This window comes from Aphelocoma coerulescens, chromosome 8 (assembly GCF_041296385.1).
Source record: "Aphelocoma coerulescens isolate FSJ_1873_10779 chromosome 8, UR_Acoe_1.0, whole genome shotgun sequence".
Lineage (NCBI taxonomy): Eukaryota > Metazoa > Chordata > Aves > Passeriformes > Corvidae > Aphelocoma > Aphelocoma coerulescens.
This window is the reverse complement of record NC_091022.1, coordinates 20073666-20098238: the sequence shown is the minus strand read 5'-3', so window position 1 is coordinate 20098238 and position 24573 is coordinate 20073666. Positions and strand designations below refer to the sequence as shown.

The 24573-nt window shown below is 37.3% G+C and overlaps 1 protein-coding gene across 1 annotated transcript in view; it reads left to right on the top strand.

The window, feature by feature from the left end:
- Nucleotides 1-24573, top strand: part of ADGRL2 (adhesion G protein-coupled receptor L2) — a 387257-nt gene that overhangs the window by 71335 nt on the left and 291349 nt on the right. Inside the window, exon 2 of the mRNA XM_069023029.1 lies at nt 1881-1941. The gene's annotated coding sequence lies outside the window, so the exon portion shown is untranslated. The remainder of the gene's footprint in view (nt 1-1880; nt 1942-24573) is intronic.

The following is a 24573-nucleotide window of genomic DNA, read 5'->3' as shown; positions in this document are numbered from 1 at the left end:
CTTGCCTCATGTGGCCTGTTGCAGAATTGTTAAATGAATAAAGGACGTTGCCATTAGAGTTCAGTTATAAATACATTTGAATTTTAAACTGAACATATGCTACTTCTCTGCTTGAAACTACCAGCTTTTCCTTGAAAAAACCATGCCACAGACCCAGGCATGCCATAATAATAAGACTTAGGATTGAAGATGTCAAAGCTCTTTAAAGATGGTATCACTATCTGAATTTGATTCATTAGATACTAAGGAAGTTTCTTACTTGAGGCTGCACAGTGATCAAAACTGATACAAGAATAGAGATCCTCTGTCTTAGCTGTGATCTTGATTTAGTTCCTCCTTTAGTACTCTGGGTATCAATTTCAAAATAAGCTTTTATTTATAGCTTTGTTTTTTTGCTGCAAAGCTGTTGTTCACTTTGTTTTCTTTGATAATATTAAATGTCTTCTATCTCAGCTTAAAATCAAATTTCTATAGCTAATTTAGGCTGGAGAATTCCTAGAATACTCAGTTATTTGTAACTCCAGTTCCACACTCTCCTCCCCCGTAATCATTACATAATCATTTTTCCAAATAAAATATTTTTGATCAGATCAGAAATGTATGAAAGACTAGAAAATATTTCTTGGTGTTGAGACGCACACAAATAGCTTATTTAAGAGAGAGCCAGAGATAAGATAAACAAGTTTAAAAAAGAAAAAAGTAGTGAAACACTTGCCTGCTTAATTTGACAAAGAATAAGTGTGGAGTTGTTACTGAATACCAGGAGAGAGTAGAGGAGAAAGTAAGAGAGGGAGGTGGACACTTTGCTCTCAGTTCAGTTTGTGGAAATATATGCTTAGCCATAATGCCAAATCCTGAAGTCACTTTGCTACATCCAGTGGGAACTTGCTTTTATTACCTGGAAATCTAACGTTCTCTGGGTTGATTTCCACAGAATGTCTCCAGATTTTAATGAGGATAGCTGAAAGTAAACTTGACCAGAATTTCCCAGATGATGATGAGAGGGTTTTAACTGTGTTTTGTTTCACAGCAAGTGATGGGAGAATTGTAATCTGCAGTGGCTAAGATCAGTTTGAAACCATTTGCAGCTGAGTATTGGCCATCACTTTGAAATTTAAGAGAAACCAAACATATTTCAGGAGATTTATTTCAATCACAGATAGAAAACAATGGGGTCCCACGGCAAGCTGAGAGTCTGCTCCTTTTAAAGGAGCACATGCCACTTCAAGGAAAAAAAAGCATGAAAGGAAGCAGTGGTGTGCAAATCAAAATAACCCCTTTGTCTTTCTTTCTGAATTCATGCTTGGGGAAGAATAGAGTGTAGGGGAAGAATTCAGACCTGTCTTTATTCAGTCTCCAAAGGCAACTACTTTCTCTCTGGTTGAGAAAGAAATTTAGTTTTAATGGTGGTGGAAGCCTTCCTTTATTTTCATGATTAATAAAGGCACTTGGCAAAAATGCTCTCTTCAAATAACTAATTGTTGAAGATTAGGAATTAATTGGTTTGGGTTTGGTGTTTTGGTTGTTTTTTTGTTTTTTTTTTTTTTTTTTGTTTGTTTGTTTGTTTGTTTGTTTGTTTGTTTTATTACTGCCTTTCCACTACTACATAAGATTCATCAGTTTTTTCACCTGCTCTCAGCCACCAAACTGAGCTTCTGGATTCATTCAGTAACCATGTTTTTCCTCCTTGCCTGCAAGACAATTTTGTCACTCTTCTAAGATCACTGATCAAGGAAGAAAAGTCTCTCATATCCTTCTTTTGCTAGATAAGTATGGATTCATTTCTGATGAGGGGTGTGATTAAACGTATCATGTTTTACTTTTTTTAATGCTTGTAATGTTTGTATCTTAAATCTGCAAATATTTTCTGCTTTTTGCAGGTGACAGTACTCCAGTGACACCACCTTGCCTGAAGCTGGGCAGAATGAAACCTAATCTTGGGTAAGAGACCTGTAAGTGATTGGAGGTGCTATTGTGGCAGACATAATTTGGTGGCTTCTTCCTTGCTGTTTCCTTTCATCCTTTCCTTAAAGCATTGCTGATGAAGTTGATATGAAGGTAGGCCCCTCTAAATTTTTCACGTGCATTTATCCCCTGAATTAATGTTATCTTTGGCAATTTTCACCAGTTATTCAATGCAATGCTGCCTGTCTGCCCTCTGAGCTTTCAGGCTAGCTTGGGTCCTAAGCTCAGATCATCAAATTGCAGCATGACATGCTGCCACTTAAGCACTTAATTATACCTAAGGAGACAAGGATCCACAGTGTACCCTTTACAATAGAGCCACAAGAAGAAAAAAATCCCAGTGCCTTGCTAGGCAAAGGGACCTTTGCCAGCACCAGGTGGTGGGAAGCATGAGGAACTGAGTGGGGTGAATCCTGGCACTGCCTGTGCAGCCACAGTGACAATTTCTTTAAAAATGCTGCTTTTGAAAGAAAGGCCAGTAGTGTTTGGTGTCAAGGGGCTGAAAAGGGTGCCATGTGGGGCTGAAAAGCCTCATAGCCATTCCTGATTAACCATTTTCTGTGCTCTCCCTCCTACATGGATGATTGTACTTACCTGGCTACTGTGCTCTTGCATCCAGGTTTTGCCAAGTTGTTATCTTCTTACTTGCATCTGTTTATTCTGTATCTGCCTCTCTGGAAGGCAAAGTCTAGAAAGGTGCAACCAATTATCAATGATGCTATTGGGATCTTTTGTCTGGTAGAGCTCCTGGAGTTCTACCAGTGGTCTAATTTAATTACCTTGTTTCAAATTCAGTTTTAGTGGGAAATTCAGAGGAATACCAAACCATTGAATTTATCCATTTGCATAAACAAATACTGTGGTTTTTTTACATCATCTATGATATCTGTACCCAGCTTCTCTTTTCTAGTAATGATGGACACTTTCTAAGTCATTGGGCAAGGGCAGCTGGCAGCAAGTGAGTTTAATGGCAAGTGTAGGTCTTGCAGAATTTCTGAACTTAGTAGCTTCATGTAAGTTAGAATACTATGTGCTTTCCTTTGAGTACAAACACCATCGTGCTGTAACTTCATCTTTAAGGCTTTTCTGTTCTCTTAATAGAAGGAAACCTGCTTTTGTATAAGTTTATTGGGAGGATCAAAGTATGTTATATAAATTAATTTTGTGCTAGATAGGTGTAGCTGAAATGAATTGCTAGAATGTTTAGAGTGGTTGAAAATCTGTGTTCTGTATAGCCACTGACTGGTGTGGAAGGTTGAGGCATTGTGATTTGCTCTCCTGTGTCTCTGATTTGAGTATATAGGAGAATAATAGCACCACACTTGATAGTGTACTATAGTGGGACACTGAAGCCATGCTGGAAGGTGTTTAAGGCAGTAATAGAAAAATATCATTTTAAAATAGAAAGGTAGGTAGTCAGTGCTTAGGGCTTTCCAAGATTTTGTTGTACCTATTTGACAAAATCTCATCTTTTTAACTATTGAACAAAATATTATATGAAACAAGTATCTGTCTTCAGGAAAATGTGTCTATTATGTGTTTGAGGAGAGGTTTACTTTGTATTCTGTGGAAGCTGGACATGCAAATGAAGTATTTGCTTATAAATTCTTATGGTCATTGAAGAGACCTCACCTAATTCTTTTCTTTTAAATGAAAAAACTATGACAAAGCCAAAGATTTTAAGCCGATGATTGGGATCCAAAGGACAGATAATGCAGACTCCAACTGCGTTTGTAATAGTTCAATTCTGTAAGTGAAATATGTTCTCTATCTCGAAAAAGAATGAGAATATGAAAGATGTTGTGTCAGTGATTCTTCAGATTTTCATTCTATTGATCAGAGTTGAAGAAAATGTATTTCCATACACCTCTCTCCTTTTTTCAAATTTCCAGTCTCAGTTTTTTGTGTGCTTCATGGAGAGGCTGTATACAATTATGCCTTGCTAGTAAAACAAGATAAAATAATATAATCCCATTGCATTGTCACAGAGATAAAGCGTGTGGTAACTTACTGTTTTAGTTGATCAGCAGGGTGGCCTAGTAAAATGAATTCCCATCTCCTGGCTTTGGCTTATCTTCTGATTTCTGAGAGACACAACAAAGAAAAATAACAATAATAATACAAGTAGTATTTTTGCTTTCGTTTGATGTGAATATTGCAATAGTGGAGTCTCATGACGGAAAGGACAATAATTGTGTGTTCTACCTGAACATCAATGGCATCACATGCTGTAGTGTGGCTGTTGAAACGTTGGACTTGTGTGGTAATAACTACACACTTATAATAACAATAATAAAACCACATTGAGAATGCAATCACCTCTAGCCTGCTTATAATTGGTACCACACCTAAAGGTCCTAAATTAGGTCTACTCAAGTACTAAACATAAATACCATAAGTGTCTTCCCTAAACAACTCACATTTTTAATATTTTCATTTCTGGAATGTGCCACCTCAGACTACACCTGTCAATTATTGCAAACATTTCCCTGAAAGAGACAAAGGCTCTGAATCTCATCTGCAAACCTTTCTTTACATATCCAAGAGGAGCAGTCAAATCATCAAAATACTATTTTCTCAGAAATAAAAAATAGGCAGCTCCTGCACTTTGTATGTTTGATTTATTAAGTGTGGTTGTCCTCTCTTGATTTGAGCAACCTGAAAGCAAACACACAGGACCTCCTGCATTGTGTCTTGTTTTGCATGAAAACACTGCCCAGCTTCCAGACAGGGTTTTAGCTCAGGCCATACTGGTTAATTTTGTTAAAAAAGAGTCTCAGCACATAACTGATATTGGGGAATTAAAAGAGGCTGTTCTCTATACACTCTTTTTCCCTGTTGTACTGTGAAAGAAAAGCAAATTTCACAGGTACAAAATGTATTCGCCCATCTCTTTTTTGCACCCCAGGGACAGACTAACACACAAATCACTGTACAAAACCCCTCTGGGCCACGCTCAGTAGGCCCTGAATGCCTGTGCTCAGACTAGGGCTCTGCACCCTTATTAGCAATTCTTGTTAAACACCTTAAATATTGTGGTGGGTATCACAAGGCGGGATCATTCAGAGAACTTGCGTTGCACATCATAGTGATGTCCTTCAAAGTCTTCACAGTAGCAGCCTCTTCCCCTCCTCCCATCCTTCAGTGAGCAGCATAGAGGGGCTGCCTCTAGGAAGGGTTTTAAAGATCAGCCTCACTGCCGTTCTTCTGCGGGGGGGGGGGGGGTTCTTGTGCCCTTCTGAGGCCGCTGAGAAGCAGCAAAAGCTATATTCCTGAGCCTGTAATAGATGTAAATTGTGCAGATGAAGGAGAGGAAGCTCTAACAGCCGTTGAATGCAATCTGTGAGCACTACTGTTTCATTTATAGTGATGCTACCTAGGCATTTGCACTTAAAAGGAACAATAAAGAGGTGTCAGAACAATCGCAAGGCTGCAGAATTTAAACTGCGGCAAAGACGTTTTGAGTCATGTGAAATGTTGCCTGCAGAAGATCTGCTTTTTCCGTTAGTTTTTGTTATTACTGAAGGCTGTTCTAGTTCTCCTTGTTTTATGACACCGACTGGTTCATTTGCCTTCAAAGACTCAAGATGCAAAGAGGCAGGGAAACAAATTAAGTCAAAACTGCAATGGCTGGTGAAAACTGCACGAAGAATGTCATGGCTGCTCTTTATTTGTCTATTTAGTTTTGAAGTAGCTTTGCTGTACAACGGGATGGCTGATTCACTAACTTGCCAGCTGCTTCTAGCAGGCAACAGTAGAGTTGCTCTAGTGTTTCAGTGTTATTCTTGCTTGCAGGACAAAGGGCTGATCCTCAATTGATGCAACCTTTGGAGGTACGCATATTACCCTGGTGAGGATCTGAACTGCTGTTGCCTTTTAGTCTTTTTATTTGAAGTAGAGAAGGGGTTTTGCATAGGTGGTAAATTGCACACCAAAAAATTAAATAAAAATCTAGTGGCTGTCAAACAACAGACGGTTGCTGATGAACAGAGAATGATGGGCTTGCATATAGTGTCCTGTTAAAGGCACAATAAACTGTGACTGTGTGCTGAGATTATGATTATCTGCAAGCACTTGCTGCTTACTGGCTGCAAATGTGAAGGCTATATGTGCCTAGGAAAAACAAGGAAACAGAAGATTTGTTGTACGGCAATAGGTGTGTTTAAAGTGCCCCAATCCTACTGAATAAGAGCAAACACTGTTTGAAAGGGAATATGGAGTTTAAAAAAGGAGAATATGTTGTTTGTAAAAAAAAAAAAAAATGGGGTAAAGCTGTATAAATTTTAGAGTATGATTGGCTTTGTAGCTACAGAAGAATAAAATACATCAGAGGACCTGTTGTCACTCTGGATCTTCTAGACTTCCCGTGGGATACTATTATCTGATTTTTATTAATATCAGTCATTTGAATTCCATTAGTGTTCAGAGACCCTGATTTAGACTCAGTCATAGTAATGTAGCTGTATCCCAAAGAACTCACAGTTTAAATAGACAGGATAGGCAATTAGCAGGCAAATGTCCCACAACTAAAGAAGAATCAAATTACCTAAGACCTTGTCATATCTTAATGTTCGTTTGGTTTCTTACATACCTCAGTAAAATGAGTAATCTGTAAAATGAGAACATGCTGTTCTCATATTTTGGAAAAGTTCTAGGAAAACTAATGATAGTAAAATGTTCTCAAAACCTTTTATTTGGTATATTATAAGTTTAAAGTGATGATGTTTTTCATATCTTATGAATTTGAACTGTGTAAGTCTCTTGAATCTTTAGCTTTTAGTGAGGAATGCATTTCCCAGTGAAATGCAGGAGGGGCAGCAAGGCTGTTTGTTTTAATAGCTCTGTGTGTGTGTCTGGACATGTGAGTGAACAAGAGATCAGCAGGGCAAAACGTGCCCTAAATGCTGTAAAGTCTCATACAATTGTGTCAGACAGTAAACCCAAATGAACTTGCAAAGTCATGCACTAGTTCAATTTTGGAAAGGAAAACCTGGCTTTGAAGCCAACCAAATCAATCCCTAGTTCAAATTAAATTTGGAGTATCCTGTGAAGCTCCAATACACAACTCCAATAACAATCAGCACTTAAGGTGCAGGCAAATAATGTTTCATTTAAAAGAAATTGAATAAGGATTACTGACAGAGAAAGTTTTTGATGCTGTTTTGTCATTAAAGACAAATTATAGCATTATTGTCTTAATCCCATATGTTTCAATCATCTCTCTCTCCCTCTGTCTCTCTTTAATGCACAAAAATCCCTGTGCATGGTTGGTCTTGTGTCTTCATCTCATTAAATCCTTGCCATGCAAATGTATTGTAAGTGTTGCCTGAAGACTTCTGTCTCATGCAAAATTTAGCTTAAACTCTACTGGCATCAAATAATTTGTTATGCACAAACCTTCTGTTTGGTTTGCTGACATTCCTTCTTAGCTGGCTCTCATGGTGATTCATTATCTTGTGATATAGATTTCCAAGTATCATCTTTGTATTGATTTTTATATCTTTAATAACCACTCCACAGAAGATGGCTCCACTTGGTGTCATTGATCGCATCAAAAATTCAAGGCTTACAGAAATACTAGAGGGCTAATTGGTAGCAGAACATTTCAGACTTAATACAGTCTTAATCTTCTGCACTAACCTGAATCAAAGATTTCCTTATTAAGGCTAAAGGGAAACTTGTGAGTAACTGGAAATTACCTGGTGAGAGCAGGTAAAACATAGTAAATGGAGATAACAAAGGTTAGATCTGAAAAACAGCTCTCTTTTTTTCTCTTCCTCTTCACCTAAGTATCCTCCTTAAAGAAGAGGCTGTACATAATCCTTCTAGCCGTGGAAAAATGTGTGTTCACAGCATCACATACTGTGCAGTGGGCCCAATGGCATTGAGTTTGTGACTAATTAAAGACAGCTATTAGGTCTGAAAAGTTCAAAAATGTGTGCTGTGGGTCACACGTTTCAAAAATAAGTGATCAAAGATAGGTAATTTTAATCTTTAATTTTTTATGTAAAAATTAAGGGTTGTATTTGTAAGCTTACAGTCTTAGATAGTCAAGTCTTGCCTAGGTTTGAATCTAGAATATCTGAAAATGTGGGCCAGAACAGCAATCTGAAAGTCCTTCAGTCTGTTTAATTTGCCTTAATGTGTTGTTTAAAGCTTCTATCTCGTTAGGTTTTTCAGCAGTGTGGTTTGTCAATGACAAGGAGGTGATATGTGTGTCCATATTTTTTCGTGACTGCATATTTTTTCACTAAGTGGCACTTTTTCACTATTTTTTTTTTTTTGGGACTTTGCACTTTTTATATTCTAAAACTTGAAAGCAACTGAAAATAAACTACACTGAGTTACAGGGAAGGGGGTTTTTTTAGAAAATCCAGTGATAGACAAAGAATATGTGGAGACAGCAACATGTTAAAACCAGGAAAGATAATTTCTCAAAAAAGCTGCCCTTGTAAATTGTTAAAAAGCTGTTAAAAAAAGTGTCTTCCAACAGCCACATGGTCTGTGGATTAAACATAGCAAGGCAGATTGTCCAGCTACTACTAAGAGTATCAATCAGGGCTACTCAATCAGTTCTTGCCAATAAAAGGCATTGAGACAGCACCAAGTCTGCTGGTTCAGTCAGACACTGCATGCCATCTGTGCAGTGGGAGCTGCCTGGTATGTTTCCTAAAAGATTAGAAGAACAGTTAGAAACATAGGATCTCCCACAGGAATGTGAGAGACATCATATATCTGGGAACTTGGTGAGAATAAAAATGAAATGTGTTCATAGAGCAGGTTGGAATGACCTTGGTCCCTTTTGACCTCTGTGGTAAGCAGACCTCTTTTTCCACTAGATCCTATCAAGTCTATCAGGTTAGCACTAGTTCTTTATGAACAACCTAAATTTGGAGCTGGCTGTAAGAAACTCCCATTATTCTCATAAAGTCCAATCAAAAACACATTACACGGTTAATGCATCCATACACCTCTCATGCCTTTATTATGTTCCTGTTGTCGCTCTCAGACTGAGAGGAAATTGTTCACATCAACCAAATCTTCTCAAACAGGAATCTAGCAGCTCTTTTCATTTCAGATTTTTACTGTGTTCATCACTAACCTGACTGAGGAATGTATTCATGGAGTAAACCAATCAGTCAAGGAAATGCTGTCTTCTTATTTCCAGGGAGAGGAACAGAAAATATGAGGCCAGTCTAAGCACTGCTTATTTACAGGGGTGAACGGCAACTCGTAGAATTTTTGTCTAGCCCTGCAGAACAGTTCCTATGAATGATTATATATGAATACACTCCTCAGCCATCAGCACGACTGAGGGATTTATGGTTTGGCCCAGAGTAGGCTATGTGATGAGGGACAGTGATAGAGCTGGAATGTAGTCTAAATTTACTGACTTCCAACTTTGTATTGTTCCTTTTAGTTTAGAATTGGCTTCCATTAAAAAAGAAAACCAAACCTCTGGTGGCATTCAATGACTTTTATTATGCACATGGTACTTATTATGGACACGTACACTACCTACCAATAAACAGAATAGGAAGATACAACATACTGACAAAAAATTTGGTGGCTGTATACTTGTACCTGAATTCAAATGTAAACACCTCTCCTCCTTACCCCGCATATTACATATTCCATAAACAACATATTACAGAAGATTCATAAAAGAGTACCAGAGCAAACATGGTTCATATGTCTATTGAATCTCTACTATTCTGTCCTCCTAAGATTTTTTCCATATTTTTTTTTCCTAGCTGTATAATTAAGCATTCAAGGATGGAGGGAAAGTGGGGGAAAAGCCACTGGTTCTTCCAGCAAAAAAGCAAGCACTGAACAGTAAAAGCTTAGGAGATCACCTGTTGTCTTTAATTCCTGCACTTTCTTTTTTTTTTTTTTTTTTTTTCTTTTCTTTTTTTTTTTTTTTTCATTCATTGTTTTATTCTCAGAAAACTTTATGTTTTGAAAAAAAAAGACCCGTGGTCTCCTGCCTTAGTTACAGGCTACGAGAAAAAGGAAGAATCTCAAGAGTATAACTTACATCTTTTAGTAAGCACCATTCTTCACATCTGTCCCTCACTTTGTCCACCTGCCAGTGTTCATAGTTCACGACACGTAGCTGTGAGGCCTGGTTGTGCTGCAGGACGTAAGGGTAATTCCCATTGATTTCAATGGGTATTACATGCATCCTGCAGCGGGAGAGTAGGGCCCTCAGGTTTCACTGAATAGCAAATAGTCATGTAAAATCCTCGGGTCCTATTCTTTCTCTGCAGGGTATGTTGAAGTCAATGGGAGTTACTTGTTAGATGCTGTGATGGGAAAAACTTATCCTTATAAGATAAAGTTGTCCATTCATTGCTGCATTTCGATTAATTTTTTGCAAAGATCCTAGTAATTAGATTTTTTCTATAGAAAATATATTATCTTCTGACCTTCTTTATGCCACTTTATAATTAAAAATGAAGCTAACCGAAAAGGAAAGGCATACAAAACAAAAGCCCACAGAAAAATGTGAGAAAACGGAATTCACAAAATTGCCATGATTTTAGTGTAGAAGTTAAACAACTCTTTGTGAGAGACTAAAACGTTATTCTCTAGAAACACCCTCTGCTCGCACCAGGTATCCTAACACAAACTTCCATTATTGGTTCTACTGATCTAAATAAGGAACTAGAATTTGGCAAATCGATACAGAATTTGACATCTGTTTCTTATGGCTTGGATTTTGCAACTGAGTTTCCATCAAATCAAAGTTTACACCCAAAGCAGGTTTTAAGTATCTCCTTCACTGGCATGTTTTAACATTAGCTGAAGGAAAGGCTTTCTTCCCATCCCCCTGTCCTCTCCTACTCTTCCACCCCCAAGTGCTGTCCTTGAAAGCAGCAAAGAACTTAAGAAATCTGGGCAGTCTATCAGTTTGCTATGGTTCATTTTACCTAATCCAGACATCCAGCACAGCAGGGGGAAAACTGCTGTATCTAGTGAAACAAGAGCATGAATAATTAAAACTCTGTTATTAATGAACTTCCAGTCGTTATGTAAATGAAACTGATTTCAAGTCTAATTTGTCAGCCTGAATTCTTTTTCTGTTCTCCTTTTGTCTAGGACAAGAACTCATCATAATGGACTTGATAATAAAACACTGGCAGACATGCTGTGTGCAGTGCCCATCTGAGTTAGGGCTTTTAGCATGGTTAATTGATACAGTTACTGCGGATAAGTCTATAAGGCATTTGTATGGCTTTACGTTTTACGAGCTTTTTTTTTTTTTTTTTCCCCTCTTTTGACAGTGCTAGCTATTCTTTGCACATTCCTCATTACCATTTACCTTTACATGAGGGGTGGCTTGTAATTACCGGCTGGTAAATACTTTCCTTCTCATTTCGCGCGCCGTTCAAAGACAGCAGAGTTCAGAAAGGTCTGTGGGAAGGGAAGTCTGTAGTTATCAAACAATGGCTAACAGTCACCAGGAGAAAAAGCCTGTCAAAGCACAAGGCTGCCGGGCACTGGGTCCTTGCCCCATTGTCTTGGATCAGGTGTCAGTTATCGTCCTGCCCACTACATTTACTTCGATAGGAAATAACCAGTATTGAAGTTATGTAGAAAGGACAGGCACTCCACTGGGAAGGGTGAGATTAGGTTTTGAAAGGAACCCTGAATTTTAATTTTTTTACTTTCACCAAAGCCAGGCGGGATCTTTTGAAATAGTCCCTGCCCTAAACTGATTAAGCATGTGGTAGACAGCCAGATACAGTGAGGTAGGTGGGGCTGAAGGGTTGCCTCCAAATCATTATTTATTTGGGTTTTTTTCTTAAGTCCTCTTACATCTGTCCTTTAATTCTTGCCAGTTAAGTCTCTTTTTTTCTTTATTTTTATTCTTGTCAATGTATTCAGTATATTTTGATTTATTATATCTGATTTATATTGTAAGGAAAAAGTTGTTAGTGAAGGTTCAGAAAGTAACCAAGGAGAGGAGCATAAGCATACATTTCACTATATACCATGTGCTGAGAAAGGAAGAGGTAAACAAAAGAATCCTCAAAACAGGATATTAAGAGTATTTAAAATAAATAAATAAAAAATTTAAAAATAAATTTAAAAACCCGGACCTGGAAGAAATAGTGTCTGCAGTCCCCTGGCACCAGCCTAGGTTTGGTATCAAGTGTGGAGAGTCAAAACTGGACATTTTATTCACAAGGAAACTGTGAAGTAGGAATTATTTATTTTATTCTGTGTCAGGAACAACCGATCTCTTTTTTTTTTTTTTTGTAGCTTGCTCTTTAGGGCTTTTTTCTTTTTTATGATATACTAAGAGTATTCTTTATGTGACTTTTTTTTTTTTTTAATCAGCTTACTTTCTTTAAAAGAGGCAAAAAGCACAGCTGGATCACTGGTTCTACTCATAGGAAATTGAACAAGGGTAAAAAATTCTCAGTATAGAAGTGGGAAAACATATATTAAAGATTTCTTTTCCAGTTTTTTTTCTCTTTTCCTTTTCCAGTTTTTTTCTCTTTTCCTCCACCCTAGATTTTCTCTCTGTGCCCCCCTTGTGCAGAGCTCTAGATACATAGTATTTAGAATTACCCTCTGAGTAGACAGGCCTACTGGCCCTTCTTTACCCTGGTGGACCAGGCAAAATGTGAAGGCCTGGGAGCTGGAAAGAATTAAGAGGCGGACAAGAAGTAGGTATGAGTATGGAGAGAGGTAGCATTTTCTTCCCTCAGTAGTGCTGGGATAACACCAGTAGTGCAAACCTGAGAGATGATGAATCTCTGGGTAAGGATGTTGGGCAAGCAGAGCTGGGGCATACTGGAAGATGTTGTCAAGGAGGACAAGGCATGGGAAGCTGGTCAGGCTGAGAGCCTGCAGCAGGAAATTTTTTTGCTGTGGAGAAAAGAGAGACTGATTTAGAGACTGATGGCAGATTTTACAGGGACGGGGACCTGAAGGGTTTCCTTAGTCAGCCTACTTAAAGATACTCTTAAAAGAGCAGGTTTCTTGCAAATATTGTGTGTTAGGTATTAACAGGATTCTAAAGAAACTATTGCTGACTGGAATTATTTTTAAATAAAGCTTTTGCCCTGAAATCGTGTTCATGCATCTTATCACTGCTAAAATATAAACAGGCTGGATGTAGACTGCTACATGAAAGGGACAGAAAGGTCTCTCTAGGCTTTTGGGGCACCTTTCTTAGTTCTTGGGTCAACTTGCCTGCAAAGGGAAAGTTTTTGGCTTGTCTGCTAAAACCCAGTGTCTTTGGGAGGGCTTCAGAGCATGCCTTCAATTCACTGTGTTACGCTCTCAGTTGTGCTGTGTAGGTTAGTGGCCAGCAAAACTCTGTCCTGCCTGAAAGAGGTGCAAATGCCATGGAGGAAAAAGTTCCTTGCTTCCTGCTTCTTGCTAGGTGAGGCAGACACCAGCCTCAGGCTTTCCTTAGGATAGCTGTTGGGGACATTTCAATTCCCGTGCTATCTTTCCTTTCCTATGCAAATTGTGAAAAGTAGTCAGGGAATATTGTGCAGTTTCTGTCAAAGGAGGAAGAAGTTTTAAAAGCAACTCATTTCTGTCTCACCTTGAGCTGGGAACTACATGGTGCTTTGAGCAGTCTGTCAAAGTGGTTTGGTGTACTCATGGTGTGCATTAAAATTGCTGTAGGAATATTACTGGTTGAGAATATCTATTAGATGTGTATTTAGAGGATATATTTTTATATCTGCTAGCCTGACTTTATTACTTTTACATAATAAGACCTAAAAGCTTGCTGAAGCTTTAAAACATTCTTGCAACACAAACATAATGTAAAATCTAATTTAGTTCAAAGTCTAGAGCTGAAAAGAAGGAAAAAGAGAAGGGAAGAGGTTCCATGTTTCAGTGAAACTAGTTTTGTGCAACAAAGCAGGTGTTTATAGAATACTTCATTTTAATTCAGTGAAGCTAATATCCCAGTTTATGTTGTTTAGAGTAATAACAGTGTAACACAGAGCTGCAGCAAAGATTTGCAGGTTTCCTTTAGGTCAGTAACAGTTGCTATAAACACGTCGGACTATTTTTTTTATTATTATTCTACTCCATCTACATCCAGTAACTGGAGGGGAGGGGATGGGGAGAGGGTTAACAGCTTTTACAGTTTAGAAGGCTTTTCTTTTTGTCACATTTAAACCAAATATACACAGGTGGCTAGGTGGCACTGTGGATTAATGTACTTCTGAATTAATGTGCCTAGAGTGGCTTGTATCACAAAGTCAGTATATCTGAAGTGCAAGCTTGCTTCCCTTCCTGGATCATCATGTGTGCAGTCACTTGAATTGCATTATTATTTATATCAAAATCAGAAATCCAAAATAATAGACACTGTAATCATGAGAGAATTATATTAATGAACCTGTGTTTTGGAGTTATATGCTGCTTTGCAGGCCCTGCTTTTCTGCTGAGGCTTGCTATTTATTCTAACTGTAAGAAAGAGAAAGTCACCTGAACTGTAAATACTGTTTTAAAAGAGAAAAAAAAAAAAAAAAAGCCCACAACAAAAAAAGCTTTTCACGTGTTGTGTTTTGAGTTTAAAAAGTTACTTTTCAGCACTTTGGGCACTAAGTGTGCTACAAAACACTCTAAGGCTGGGAGCTGTGGGTTCCTGTTGAAGCAAGAAGTGCTCAGAATTGCATGCTGTAACTACTGAAATCCAACTATCCCAAGCATGCAGGCACACATTGCCCAAAGCCATATACAAATTATGCCTCTCTGCAGAGTATTTTAATGTAAACATTATCATTTTTTCAGGGGTAGTCCTTCCACTGCAATAAAATTGATAAATGTAACTCAACAGCAACTTTGGTAAAAGTTAATGATTGCAGTAGTCTCTGCCTGAAGCCAGAAGAACCTTACTTATTGAAGTAGTTTTTGCCCATTTAAAATGTTTTGCTTCCCTAAGAAAAAGGAAGTAGAATGCATATAACCAATAGAACTCAATTATTGCACATTCTTAGTCTCCTCTAGTCAACTCCAGAGGTAATAATCACTATAGGGATTTCTAAAAGGTAATTACTGTATATTGCTTAATTATAGTTTATTAAGATCAAACATACTTCAGTATTTAGTTGATGTAACAGGAAAACACAGTCTGTGTTTATAGTTTTAAATGCAAACAGTGCAATCTGCACTGAGGCTTAAAAAAATGTGGATTTTAGGATACAGCAGCTTAGATGAAGACTACTGCATTAGCCACCTACCCCTTTCTAATAGAAAATGCAGTTTCTGTACCTGAGGCAATAGTTGTTTATAATGCATGGTATATATTCATTCTTACTCCCTTCTTTCTACTAAAGTTGAGTGTTGTAACAGAGGGGAATTGGTCAGGTACAGAGTATTAACTGCAAGGTATTCTTTCATGTGCAGTATTAGCCAAAGATGTATACAATTAGTTAAAGAAACAACTTTGGAAAGAGCTAAGTGCCTGTAAAAATCAAACTGATTAAGAAAGAAGTACCTAACATCCGACTAGATCTATTTTCCTTAAATTGAAAATGAAAGCTGCCACTTCTACTAAAAGCCCTTGCAGCCAAGAGATTTCACAGCAGTTCAGTTAAAGCCGAGCTAATGAATATAAGTTACTTTAGTGGATTTTAGTTGACTTTGAAATTAAAGTCTGAAACCGTCGGATGCTGCTAGGAGAGCTAGACTATAGCAAAATGGACTTAATAAACTCCATTGTGCACGTAGATCCCTAGTGAGATTTGCCTTCCACCCATGACCAATTGGTATTATTTTTGTGGTGACTGGTACTTTTGTCTCTGAGACTGGGATTTCTGGGAGTGATTAGCACTTTTCAGCAGTGATTGACAGGTTGTAGCAGCAATGAGACAATAGGAGGAATCATTAGGAATTCAAATGCAGATTTTTGTTTGCATGCTTTAGGACTGATTTGTGTAGAAGTGAAATCTAGATATGAGGGCAGAAATCAGCTATTATTTCATCCATTTTTACAAAATACAAAAGGAAAAAAATGAAAATGCGCTAAGTAAAAAAAAAAAAATTAAAAAGAACAGGATAGACAATAAGATCCCATTACTATTAATAAGATTCTCCCACTGTATCAGTTTCGGTGTGGGGTTTTTTTGGTTTGGTGGGGGTTTTTTTGTTTTTTGGGCGTTTTTTGTTTGGTTGTTTTTTGTTTTGTTTGGGGTTTTTTGGAGTTTTTTCTGGAGAATCCTCTCTTAAGTGTTTTGTACAAAATGTTGCTGTAAGTTTGTGATAGAAACGGTAGAGTACAGTTTGTAGTAGAAATATTTTTTTAATACTGCTGAATTAAAATCCCAGCAAAAAATATTATCACTTTGCAGGGGAAATGTGTATGTTGGTGTCGTACTGAGGCTTGATCTGTTGCATCTAATCAAGAGGCCGTAGGGAAATAATTACAGTGACTGATTCCAAGCATTGACCAGCAATTGATAATTGGCCATAAATAATTAGGAAATAATGGCATGTCAGTGGTGTAAATTATGTAAATTTAGTAGTTGTGTCTCTAGATACTGATTGAGTGCTTTACAAGTGATTTTTTTTTATTCAGATTATAAATTTAATATACTGTACATGACAATTTAATCTTGTTTGGCATCAAAGCTACCAAGATAATACAGAATTATACAAGCCTAATCAAAGAGAGAAAAATCAGATGAACATCATTATTTTGGAGAGCTGGTTTAATAGGAGTTGACATTTTCAAAAGAGCATGGATTCTTTCTCTTTTTTTTTTTTTTTTTTGAGACAACAATTAATCTGAACTAGGTTTCTCAAGCAATAGGCTAACAGAACAAAACACTGAAATTAAAGATGTGAGCATGTGCTTCATATCTCACAAGGTATTAAATACATAAAATATGATTTTGTTTAGCACACCCTGTTTATGTGAAATGATCATGGCCCTGGATTTTTGTTCTTAAATTGTGTGCTCTTCAGGGCAAAGGCTGTATTTTTTTGTGTTGTGACTAAACTTCTGAAGATTTCATCATCTTTTCCTTCTCTGCTGATATCAGCAAAGGTCTGTAACTTTGGTATTTTATATCTTAATACAATCAGATTATGTTAAAACCCCCATCATATTAGCTGGCACACATTGCACAGAAAGGCATAATGCCTCTCAAGAATACAATTTAGGGCACAAGGGGTTGGGCTTTTGTGAATGCTTCAGCTCTATGTAGTCTAGTTTTGCTGGACTTGTTAGCATATGGGCTGAAAGATGTTTCAAAAGCAATGAAATTTAGTCCTGATGATATTTTATCTCACAAACTACATCATGTTCACAAAGTGATCATTTTACTATGTATAGTTTAAAAAAAATCCTAATATTAATATGAAATAGGTATTTTCCATAAAGTCAGCTAGTTTCTGGGTATCGATGCAGTCTAATTTGAAAAAAGTTTCTGAAAAGTTCCAGATGAGATATCCTGATGCCAAACTGGTGGCCCAAACAGGTGTGTCTCCAGCATAGTGCACACGTGCGCATAGTTATTGCTGCAGTGTCCTGCTGCTGCATCAGTGTGGGAAAGGTTTCAACCCTCCTCACTACCTTCAGATTTTCATTCTTAGTAATTGGATTTGGCATCCAGAATCAAACAGAACCTTTGAATCTGCGTTTAACATTCGGCACGTATTTGTCTCCCACGTGTAAGGGCCTTGCTGCTTCGGGACCTGGAGGAGTGCACTGGCTCAGTGAGGACAGCAGCACTTAGGGTGGGTGACTAAGGTGGAGGAAAGCGGGGGATGTGGGGAGCAGGGAAGAGCAAGAAAGGCACATTTGTGCAAATGCTGTCATTACCTTCCAGAGTCCTGCCAGCCCAGCCTGGAGCATCTGCTGTTGCTGTGTGAGCAGTAGCTCCTGCTGCTTCCAGAAGTGAAACCGCCTTGCCTGTACTTGCCTGTCAGCACTGCTAAACATTTCTGCTTTTGGTTCCATTAGAACTAGATACTCACCAAAAAAAGCTGTCAGATCAACATTACTATTATAGAAAAAGAACAAAAAAGCACCAAACTCTCCTGCCAGCTAAGCTTCTCCCTCCACCTTTGCTTTTAGTGAAGAACAATTTTAAACTCACACCTCTTCTAAGCATGATCTTTCTTTAAGTTCTTTTCCTCCTTTTTATCTTTCATGTGGTTTTATTCATATCTCTGATTAAGAAATAGCTATTTGCTCATTATCACTTAGAATTGGAAGACTTTTCCCCCTTATCTAATTAGTTATAAAAGGTTGTTGTTTTTTTTTTTTTTAAAAAAAAAGATCTGATTGCTCCATCTGCAATACAGTCTAGACATTCTAAGGGAACTAACTAGAAAAAGTCATATCTCCATTTTAAAAAATAAGGTGATTCTTAAATAACTCCCAAGATAAAGTGGACATATGGTAAGAGATAAAACGTGTAACCTAACCATACAGATATTTAGATTCACACTGCCTTTTTCTGGTTCTGTCAGTGCTTTGTATGGGGAGATAAGGGCAGACTCATAAGGCTGTGATTTAGTAGAGGCTATTTCGACAAGTTTCCACTCTGAGATTCTGTTCATCAACCTCTAATTAGCACTTCATCGCTTTCAGCTTTGTGTCACCCAGCTGACTAGAGGAAGATGACACCTCCAACTTGAACTGGGCTTTTTTCCATTTTCTTGGAGCTCATCAAGACATGTGGTGCTTTCTTAAAGTGCAGCTGGTGCTGGCACTTTCATTGTAAATTTAAATCGCTGTGTTTGGAAAAAGGTGATAAGAACAGTTTGTTTCATGTCCCTGGTGTTTAGCCTGAGGCAATTCCCAGCAAATATATTCAAGGCTCCTTCTGGTTTGATCTGCTACACTTTTTTGTATTATTATTATTATTAATAACAATGCTAGAAAATATGCACCTAAAAGAATACTCTGTGCAGTGTATAAATTTTTTCCCACAGTCACTAAAGTTTAAAAGAAAACAAGACCTCTTTAAGCTTCAATTTAGAAAAATGGCAAAAATATGAACTTTATATATATATTTGGAGAAGGAAGAGTCAGGTTTTTGCAAGTTCTGGGTTTTTTTTTACATTTCTGTAATGTTTTGGAGAAAAAGACATTTCATTTTTATTGATTTTTTGTTCCACTGTATTGCTCATGCAATAACATATACCAGTAGTTTATTACATGTGATATTTTTCTGCCTATCCAATTGTTATATTACTTATTAAATAAAGCTAATGAACAATGGTATGTATTTATCTCAAAATACTTATGATTATATGTCATATATGTCATTATATGTCATATGAGTATGCCTAGAAAGCCAGATTTCAACATTGCAGCTGTGTCCATTATACTCTCTTCTTATATATTTATTTGTGTACATTCACACTGTTGAGATCTGAAGATATACTGCTTAATGGATACATTTTCTGCTTTCTAAATGTCTGATAAAATGAGTACAGCATTAAGAAAAGGGATTAAGAATTTACAGACCAACTTTTCTATTTCCAAAATTTTCAAATTACTATATAAAGCTTTTTCTTCTGAATATGTACGCCATATGCACAACTTAGTTATACACTTAACCAAATTAGAGAAATTCCATCTCAAGAGAGCAGCTATTGTATGTTTACTTAGGGGAACTTGGGTACTTTTCAAGCTCACAGTTAAAAATAATTTCTTTTTGCTATAGAGTAGGAATCAAAAATCATGTTTGGTAGTCTTTTTCTTTTCTTTCAATATTTTTACTGACCTCTAGAAACAAAACTCATATTAACAAAATTTCTATCAGATTTTTTTGTATTTGGCTTTTGTGGTTTGCTGCTGCCCATTTTAATTCTGTGTGAGACCTAGGTCGTAAGTACTGCAACACCACAATAAACAGCATTAAAAGTCTGAGAACCTTCCATAAAGGCCTTATGGAGTGAGCACAGAATTGTGCCTCTCTTCAGTGAGGCAGAAATTAAAGCATACATGAGAAAAATTTAGCTCGATCCAGCTTTTAAAAACTGAGCCAACACATTGGCTTAGATCTATTTTTTGCATTCTGATTAATAGTTCTGGTGTAAATTGCCGTATTTCCATTGCTATAGAAATTAAAGTCTGATTTCTGTATGTATGGAGAAAGGCAACATATGTAGATAGTGGCACAATCCTGTATTTATGATATTCCATTCTTCTATAAATATAGATGTTCTGTGATTATCAATAGAGCTTCTCATTAAAATTCAGATTAAGATACAAAATGATGCCATTTTGTCTTAATATTTGAAAACCTAAAAATATCTCTATAGCTCTTTGAAAAATCTGTATTTTAGCATTTACATTCAGCAGTTTATTGCAGTAGGAAATATTTCAAACAGAAGAAACAAATTGTTCCGTCAAAGTACTCTAATAATTTAGAAGACCATTTTTTTTCCAGCAAACCAAATATTAGGAATGAAGTTTAATCAAAGATCTAGTGCTCCATTTCCACTGAAGGCAGGAAATAACTGATTATTTCTCAGAGTTTTTGAGAATCAGCCCTGTTAGGAATAAGATTAAGTTCAATTGCAGTCTTGCAGAATTGGCGTCCTCTTTACTGCAACCCTGTTACAAATGGTTTTACATTGTGAAAGGCTTCTCTTAATGATTGTTTGCTCTTTTGACGAACTAGCTAATTGTCTGCTGCTCCATTCATCTTAATTCAGACCCATTACCCTTCATTTTTCCTCTCTTCCCTTCAGCAGCTACTGCTATGGCCACACACTGCTATCATATCCAGCAATGTAAAACCACTTTGCCATGGTGCCATGAGGAGTCTCCTTGTGCTTCGTGCCAAGTAGATGTGAAGTAAAAAGGCTGTCTCTATTCCAGAGATTTTATGGAGCTTTGACTTTTACATTCCCACCTTAATACCCCAAATCCCAGTTTGGCAATTCCCTTTGTCTTGTTACTGACTACCCTCCCTAGCCCTGACTCGGGCACCCAGGGCTCTCAAATTAACCTTCCTCCTCTGGCATTGAGAGGTTGGGTATGGGCCAAGGTATATCCTAGAGAGACACCTGTGACACAGGATGAGTTTTTTTTTTTACTTTGAGCCCCTGGCTTCTGTGTTCTGCTTCATGACCCCAGATAACAGACAAAACTGATTTTGTACATGCAGGAGCACGGGGAAGCCTCTGCACTGATTAGAAAATGCATTTGATGAAGGTTTACCTACAGGGAGTTTCAGGCTGTCAAGTGCATGAATCTCACATTCAATACGTGGGACTTGGCTGATCTGCATCTCTTTGCCTCTGTATTGTCTTGGTTTTCTGCCACTGGTAAAACCCTGTGGATGACAATTCTGAATTTCCCCCAAAATTTCAAGCAGAAGATTAGTTATATTCATTTTGTTTTTACCCAGCAGCTGTCAGATCAAAGGTATTTTATAACCTTTGGCTGTATAAATAGTTATCTGAATAAGAGTTGCTTGCAGTTTTTCACATATTTTGACTTACCCTATGTAGCGCACAGCAGTCAGCATTTCTGAGAATGGCTAATGTAGGACTGGATGGAGATATCTGCATGGATTGACAATTGGTGATAAATGAGGATCTTCTTATTAACTGGGGATAGGAGATATTTCCTGGTGAGGGCTGAATTTTCCACATAAAGAGAGACAAAAAAGGAAGGGTGGCAGGGACTATCTGTTAGTTGCTAGGCACTTAATTCATCCTCAGACCTCAAGGACTCAGCATGGGGAACAACCGAGATAAGTAATTTGCATTGGCTGTGTCATCTCTTGCTTTTGCCAGAAAGTGTCAGTTTATCCTTTCCTAGTAACATCACTGATGGCAATTATTATGCTCTAGTATGTTTGGTACAGAATAACCATGTATCTGTGTATAAATATATATTAAATAAATGGTGCAAAAAATATAGTGGTAATGGAAATGTTTGTGTGAGCAAAACCCTATCAGATAAACAGATATGGTTTTTTTCAGTGTAATTCACCACCACAATGATAACCCAGCAATATAACCAATATAAGTACAGATATAAAGGTATGAAACAACATATTGTCAGAAGCAATAAAAAAGATTTAGCAATGTGCAAACAGGATAGATCCACAAGAGGCCAAGCATGGCAGTAGTTTATTATACATGCCTACCTAACTGAAAGTCATACCGAGAAGAATGTAAAAGAGAAAGGAGTGGTAAATTGTGATGGCTGTTTTTATTATTCTGCTCTTTGAGAGAGATCTAATTTGGAATTTGCATTTTGCAGGAGTTCAGAGTTTTTTGTGAGTCTCATTTTAAGACCATTTAGCATTTATGTAACTCTTAATTCATCAAGGTACAAACATGAACTCTAAACAGCTGCAATAGCAGCTCAGATGAGAAGGTGTGTGTGCTGCCCTAGGTTAATGCACCACTAAACAGGGAATAGAAACAGGAATGTGTCCTTTGTCCACCCTGTGCAAGAGCCAGCTCTGGTATAGTGATGTGCAGCCCCTTTTCACTGCTCTTTATTGGCAGCACAAACCTGCCTAAAGCCATCACAGAGAGATGGGATGACAGTAATACAATTGCTGCTTTTGCTCTCTTTTGTGTAGTGATGCTAGATTAGTAGTTAAAAAAGAAAAATAAAAAAGATCACCAACTGCACACTTTCCTGAAGCTCTTTCTCAGCATGCACTTGCTCAGAGCTCCAGGAAGCAATCTTACTAGTCCCAGCATTAGCAAATTAAGGTGACACATTTATGCATTATGAGATTGGCTTAAAAATCATAAAATTACAGAACCAGAGGGGAAGAAAAAAGAAAAAAAAGCTGTGTTTCTTTTCTTTAATAATTATTTGCTTTCATTTTTATTAACTTTTACAATATACTAGGATAGTATTTTAAAACTTTTCCTGACCTCATATTTTAAGAACTAGGGTTCTGAAAAATAGTAAGAACTGTGAAATCTTAATAAACCCATGAGTCTTCAATGCACATTGCAGCTGAAGTGGGCCAAATGCTCCTACAAGTCCTGGGGCAGTGCAGGCTTCCAGAGACACTTCAATTCTGCACCATCCAAGTGAGGCTTTGTGTTTCTGAAGCCTCTGGGAGACCTCGTAGAAAACCTGACATTTACCACTTGTGGTAGACAGAGTTATAAAAAACATATTCAAAACATACCATCATCATTATTTTTATCTTATGATAAGCATACATTCAGTAATAAAGTATCTAAAGAAAATGAGTTTCATTGAACCACAGAATAATAACTAATCATAAAGTTTAGAACATGTCCTATTCTATTCATCCTATGAATTATATTATACTATTTTTACTATCTGGGGTACATGAGAGTGTATTTTCTGAGAGTGTGATGAAAAGTTTTTTGTGTTTTCTACCATAATGCTTACTCTCTTAGAACAAAGCATACTCTACTTGAACTTGATGGTCTGATATGTATTTTACATGTATAGGTCCTGCTGGGGAATCAATTATATGCGTACAGATGAGGATAACTCCTCTCTTTCCCTGTGTTGTTTTGATCTTAGTGAAGCTAAGCTTCTGCAAATAAAACTTATACGTTGAGCTTTCAGCTGTTATGTACATTTACAGTGTGTGTATAAAGGTAAGTTTTCTTAATTCTGAGCTCTTTCTGTTTCATAATGTGATTGCCTTACAAACCAGAAACAAGTAGTAATGGCTTAACTGTGCCAACAAAGGACTTCACATGGGGCACAGGTTTGGAAATGAACTTCAACACAGACCTTGTAGACATCTGAACTCTATAAATCCACAGGTGTTTAAGTAGCCCTAAGGGCTAGGTCAGATAGCAGGCTTGTTTCAGTATGACTTTACAAGGATTTAGTACTGTGTAAACAACACTTGCAAGGTTTTCTCTTTACTGCTGAGTAAAACCAGTAGCAGGAAGAGCAACCTTTGATTTTTGTACCATAAAATGTACGGTGTTCTTTTATATCATAAGCAGTGTTTGCTGGGATGATTTTGAGCAAGACTACATCCAAAGTTAAACTTTCTTAGCCAACGAGTTTTGAGACAAGATGATAGAAATTGTACCATTCTTGAAAAGAAATTACAGTGTAGCTGGAAAGTTTGTTTTTTCTTTCTTTTTTTTTGGTGCATTTTGTTTGTTGCTGATTTTGGTCTTTGTTTTGGAAGAAGCATTCAAGTCCTTCTGGAGAAAGATAAATTAGGCTGTAGTTTTATATGTGAATGCAGTCTGCAGATCTTAGATCTGTGCATTTCCACCTAAAGTAATGTTGTTGTTAAAATTTTGTAAGCAGATGGGCTTATTTCTCAGTAAAGTAACCCCAAAGCATAAACTAGCTAGCACAAAAATACTGCTGAAGCGATGTTGGGAGCAAAAAGAAAAAAAAGACTAGCTAATGCTGAGTGCTGAGAATAGTGTTCTATTTTTGCCCCAAAATCTGGTCTGCTAGTAATAGTGACGGATTTTCATCAGTACCTACAAAACAAAACAAAGCTACAAAAAAAAAAAACCCAAACAAAACCAAAAACCAACTAACCAAGAAAACAAAACAAAAAAGTCCCAACAAACCACCACCCCCCCTTCACTAAATGACTACCCAGAATCACATGGTAAATCAGCTTGAATGGGGAAACTAGATCCTGAGGAGAAGGCATTGGGAGCTGA